The sequence below is a fragment of the Lipophrys pholis genome (assembly GCF_963383615.2).
Source record: "Lipophrys pholis genome assembly, chromosome: 2".
Lineage (NCBI taxonomy): Eukaryota > Metazoa > Chordata > Actinopteri > Blenniiformes > Blenniidae > Lipophrys > Lipophrys pholis.
Window position 1 is genome coordinate 23,221,582 of NC_137636.1, and position 6,621 is coordinate 23,228,202.

Sequence of the window (6,621 nt, forward strand, 5' to 3'; positions counted from 1 at the left end):
ACTGGAAGACAACCCACTCCACCACCGGACCCCCCGCTGCTCCAGGTTTATCCAGGACTTATTATCTTCATTCCAAAGAGGAGAAACGGTTGATGATCAGTATCTGCTTCAGGGGAAAAGTTTAGTTGTTCAATAAAACCTGCCAGCTGACACGTCAGTTACCATGGTAACTATCTCAGTGGGACTGAGTCAGAGTTCACATTGTCTCTTTTTGTCTGTCGACCTTCGGTGATACCATTCAATCATGCTGCTCCCAATGACATAGTTTTGGAATTTTGTAGCTGAGAAGATCCATTTCACCAAAACAAAGCCACGAGCACCACACGCAATAAACCTCCAACACACACTGGAACACACACAGTGGAGTGTGAAGACCATTTCAAGGATCAGCACCCACCAAGTGTGAAATGGAATCAATAGTGGTCCTTCTTCAGGGAGGCCTTAGAGAATCTAATTGAGGTAGAAGATTTGAAGTATCTCAGGATTAATATGAGGGATTAAAGCTTAAAGCTCTGTATTTCCCACGCTCTCCTTTGGTCATGAACTTTGGGTTGTAACCACTGGCGAAGGTGGGAAGAATTCAGATTCTCTTCATGAAAGAGCTCGAACTAGAGCTGCCCATCAACATTATAAAGGCACCAGGTGAGGTGAAGCAGGCATCTGATCAAGATGTCTCCGGGTTTTATCATCAGTGTACAGGCCCTGCTGTAGGGATGAAATGGCATGGTTGACCTGCTCCAGACTATACAAGATGATTCGGATTTGCTTTGCCACCTCAGAACGCAGGGCACCTGCCATCATGGAGGAATTGAAAAACTTCAGGTTAATGGCATTCATTGGCCGAAGTTTGGTAAAAGTTATCTCTTAAAAACCTACAATGATACATCAATCACGACACATCTCACCTTTACTGAAGAAACTAACAACGTCCCACCTCTTAAAGATAATGTGTGTTTGAGAGCGGACAAACCTTCTGCTTTCTTACGTTCATACAAAGAAAGTGCTGACAATCAAATACATGACAAGCTACTTTGGTTTTAATGGAAACATCAGCATGTGGACAGCAGGAGTCAAGAATCAATGAGGCACAGAACACAGAACACAGATATGTGTGGTATTTGGTTGAAAACATCCTGTTGTCAGCACCTGTAACCTAAATGACCTTTTCTGAACAATACAGACAGTCCTTCACTTCATTGGATCTGGCTTAATCCGATGGCTTCCAGACGGAGGGGGGGCTCTGTGTGTTATCGGTGAAAAGGTTTAACGAGCAGAGCGGTGCATGAAAAGCACCCAGCAGGATGTGGAAGTGGAAGAGCATCTCATCTTATCCTGCTCAGCTGATTGGGCTGATGTGAGCCAGATGAGTCCAGAGAGGGCCTCATTACAGCTCCCCGCTGAGCTGCCACAGAGCTGCAGGACAGTGTGGCCGATAAGCAGTGAGCCATTAGACGGTCCCATTAGCCACGGAGAGCCCGGGCATGTGTGCGTCCAGATACTGTTGAAGCAGCACTCTGGTATTTTAGGAAGATCCAGATAAGCTTTCCTTCATGAAATTGACTCTCAGTGCAGCCTCAAATGAGGGTGTGGAGGACACACCATTCCTAGAGCTGTGTGAAAGTAGATTCTTCACGCTCTGGGAGCTGGTTTGAGATTTTAGCAGTTTTGCTCTCTTAACGAGCTTCATGTGGATGAAACGTCCATCAGATAAACATACATACCTGTGTGAATAAACTCAAACTGTCTTTGTGTGCATGAGGCCTTAAAGTCCAATGTGAGGATCTTTCACTTCTTTTATTTCCTTCTCTTTCAGTTCCTTGCTGTGGGTGGCAGTAGAGAGTCGCAGTTCCTCAGTGTTTCAGACACCATCAATAGTTTCGGTTCAAGTGAACCATTTTCACATTTCCGTTGCAGAAAGATTTTGTCTTTACATTGAAACGTTTTGAAAACGACATCTGTTTACATGGAAACGGTTAACGCTGAAAACAATATAGAGCCACTAGTGGGTGCTGTTGTTTGTTTTTGTAATGCAGCCACACACACATGCAGCAGAGAGGATCGACTCACTGCAGCATTGTCTGGTGCAACATTTTGAAAAACGCTTCTCCTTTAAGAATGAGAAGTAGAGTATTAACTGATGCCCATTAGCAATGTGGAAAACATTTTAAATTATAGCAATGGAGATTCCTCAACGTTCCAAGAATTTTCATCGATCAGTGGAATTGACCTTCAGTTTCAGTTCAGGAGATAAATAGTTTCTAGTTTTAGGATCGAACTTTCCTGTTTTCTGAATCTTATAATCACGACTGGCTCATGTCACTTTGGTCCATTTTCTTAGTTAATCTGCTTTAGGGTTCGACTGGTCAATCTTATTTAGTGAACTGTCTCCTCTGTTGACTCTATACATTGGAGTCTGTGCTTGTGAAGATCTCTCCACTTTGAGTCCAGGTGGCACTCAGACCCTTTCTGTGTGCAGTTTGCATGTTCTCTCTCTGGCTTCCTCCCGCAGTCTAAAAACATGCCTGCGAGTTCACTGGTGGCTCTAAGTGGCCATGAGTGTGTGTGACTGCCCGTCTTTGTTAATCTGTAATCAGCTGACATTGTCTCTAGCGCCAGCAGCCAGAAATAAATGTAATGCGGTTGAGAAGATGGATCGTCGCCCTTCATCATGTTCTTTTCTCTCTTCTAATAAATACATCACATGGAGATTCTGAGTTCGGTTGTTGTGAAAACACAAAACCCTTGTTGTGTTTTGGATTTCTATATACACAACAACAATGCTCGGAGCCACTGAAAAGACAATTTCTTCAAAAACACCCCACCACCTTCTCTGGAATTTCAGGTGCAGTGAGAAGACTGAACGGAACTATTGTTCCCACATATTAACTTTCTCCACCCTGGTGATGGATCGTGGTCACAGTTTGAAATAAAACACATTTTGAAGACTAAACCGACCAATCACAGTGTTCAAAGTGTAGTTTGTTTGACTTACTCTGTAAGATTGATGGCAGCCTTTCTTTTTCCTTGAACGTGAATGAAGTCTTGTTAAAGGAATGATGAATATAATTTTGAGACTTTGAAAAACACTAAAACAAGAGAGCAGCTGAAGCACTATGATCAGTCTTCTGTACGTCTCAGTCGAACACAGAAAATGATCTCGCAATGAGATCCAGCAGAATGGGAACTTGGAAATTCAGGCTCCATTTAGACGACAATGTTTCAGGTGAAAACGCATTGTGTTTTTGTTTTGGAAAGGTTTTGTGCTTACACGGCATTGTTTTAAAAATCATGTCCATCGTGTCCAATGGCAAAAACACTGAAAACTAGGCAGTTTTCATGTTGGGCCACTAGTAGGAGCTGTCAGTTATTTTTCTAATGACACACACATGCAAACAGACAATAATATGCTGTAAACAACAAAGGCAGTACATGGACAGTCGTATGGACAGACAACCAAGTTGGATTGTAATTACAGTGACTGTCCACTATAAAACTACCAAGTCCCAGGAGAAGATGGACTGGGAGTCATGACACTCTGGAGGAAACATTGTTCTGATTATCCATCTACTACTGGCATGTGCAGAAGAACTAGTCGCTACGAGCATGGTGGGCATGTGCCGTAGCAGCATATCAGAAAAGCTGCATTCTTTCCTCGTTTCCACGGAGATTAAGCAGCTTTCAAATAGTTGTGTTTTCAGTGGCTCCGAGCGCTGCAGTCATGTAATCAGACTCCCAAAACACAACGAAAGCTTTGCATTTCCACTTGAAAACATCATGTAAACAGGGTTTGAGTCTCCTCCCACATCCATTCATCATCCACTGAACCTGAATCAATGTGTGTGTGTGTGAGTGGGTGAATGTGACTTATAGTCTAAAGGCCTTTGAGGCTGGTGAAGTAGTGCAAAATGCACCAAAAAGTTAATGCAGTGGTTTGTGGTGGAATATGTGATTGGAAAAACGAATAAAGTTAAAATCACAGGATGCAAGCAGACTGACTCTTGAAAGAATAAAACTTAATAAGCTTATACTTCCTCCTACTCCTTTTTGAGCATGTTGAGCTTTCATTGTATGTTTCTATTCCTATTTTCTATGTTTGAAATAAACAATCATTCATTCAAAGTCTGTTTACTGACCTCTCTGGTTGTGAAGATTGTCCGATCTTTGTTTTGGTAAATCGCCGCCTCTGTCTATGAAGGCTTTAGCAGCACTTTTCCTCCCTGGAGACCGCCCACAGGTTATTACCAGTAGGAAAGGATGTGATTTTAGAACATTACAGTGAAGTCAAACACACGCAGACGCATCACTATTACAAAGACCCCTTCGAACAAAAACAGTGGCAGTTTCCCAGCTTGGTCGAGAGTCTAGAAAGTGTCTTTAGTGCATCACCAAAGAAGTCCAGGACCCTTTAAAAACACAGATACCTACTTTGTCTGATTTCAGTATGAAATGTTACTTCTATGCCACAACATTAATGCAGCAGTTGAGCTTAATGATGATTTCTACAATGAAAAATGACAGTGCGACGACACTTCCCAGCTTGTAGAAATACTAAAGGATCCCAAAGATTCTTAATTAAAGAAGGTAAAGCCTCCAGATGTTAGCGAAAGCCCCTTATTACCCCAGCATGGCCTTAATGTCGTCAAATGTTCCAGCCCTGGCATAATTAAGACGAAGCAGTTAAATGAAAACGCTGTTTACTGCAGGAGTGACTCAGAACAGCCGAGTGCTAACACCCAGCAGCATGAAACGTCCCCTCGACTCTAAACGCTGTTTCACACATCATTGCATTTGTTTTTATAGACAAGCTTAACTTAGATGTGCATTCGCACGGGAGGTTTTGCTGCTAGAATAATCTATTTGATAGACATGCATTATGCATCACTTGTGCTGTTTTCATGTTTTGTTTTCCCTCATGTGTAATTGTGTCGTGTTGTTCTGGTCTGGAGTTACACTCCCTGCATGTGTTCACTGTCTTCGTGTTCATCCTCTGATTATCATTATCAGCTTTACTCCATGCATTACGTTTTCCCCTCCTGGAATGTGCTGATTGTGTTTTTTTTCCCCATTTGGGACAAGAAGTATAAGTTTGGGATTGAGAATAGAATATCCTTTATTATTACTGTAAAAAAAACAACAAAAAAAAACAACAACTCTCAAAGTCACACCCATAATCACAGGTTGTCTATTGTGCATTATTAGATGTTCAGAAACCTGATTGCTCCTTGATGAAAACATCCTGCATCGTCTGGTATTGGGCAGAAAGTGGCCATTATTAAAAACTAAGTATGAAGCAGAATTTAGTCTCTGCCCACATGTCTTTTACATTTTGGAGGTTGTAATCTGCTGTGGTTCATTTTGAGAGGAGTTTCTAATATTTGGGCCGTCAGGCGACACACCCCAGGAGCTGAGGAGAACTCAACTTATCTCGGCTGCTAATCACAACCTCAAAATATTAACATAGTGACTTTAAAAGTCCCCCTGGATGAGGCAGGAGACGCGACCTTCATCCAGGATTGTGTGTGAAGTTGTTTATCACCGCACCACAAGTTAAAACTCCTATGTGTAAATGAAACCGGGTAGAAACAAGAAGCCGTCGTGCTCCGTGAGTCGCTGCCTGAAGATGGAGTGAAGTGAAGAAGAAACCCAGAATGTGAACTTCCTCTCGTTGATGCTGTGGGCAGTTTGCATGTTCTCCCTGTGTGTTTGGGTTCAGACTGGGTTCTTCAGCCTCTCCCAAATGACTCCTGACACATGTTGAGGCCTCGTTTACACGACAACATGAAAATGATATATTTTTACAAGGAAATGGCAAAAACACTGAAAAGTATACAGCCGACATGCCCGGCCACTAGTTGGCGCTGCTGGTTGTTTTTGTGATGAAACCACACACACACACACACACACACACACACACACACACACACACACACACACACACACACACACACACACGCACACACACACACACACACACACACACACACTCATGCAGCGGAGAATACGAAGTGACAGCATTGCAGAAAAGTTGCGACGGAGAATTTTCAAAAAGTTTTCAGTGGCTCTGAGCACCGTTGTTTCATAAACAGAGCCCAGAGAGGCAAAGAAATGTTTCCGTTTTCACTTGAAAACGCTGTCGTGTAGACGAAGCCGTAATGAGTTCACCTGTAGCTCCAAAAGTGTTACTCGGTGTGTGTGTGTGTGTGTGTGTGTGTGTGGTTGGTTATTCACTGCACACGACGGGATTTTCCTTTCACACAGAACCAGCTGTGATTTAAAACCTCGTTACTCACTCACAGATCACACAAGATCCCAAAAAGGTAAAATATTTCATCATCAGGTAAAGACACGAGTTAATGCTCGGTGAGTCCTGTGCTTCCTGGTTTGACGGCCATCAGTGATCAGATAAGAGAAGAGTGAGGAAAAGCTCGAGCAGGTTCCCACCCGACACACTTCTTCACACTGATTGTGACTATTTCCAAGTTGAAGTGAGATGAAATACAACAATCAAAGATTCTAAAAACAGCTCCCGAACAGCCAGCGTCTGAAATTAAAGTCTTTATTTATACAGCCTGGCAGGTTTAGAGGCTTTTGTTCTGTAATCATGTGTTCCTGCGGCGTTTG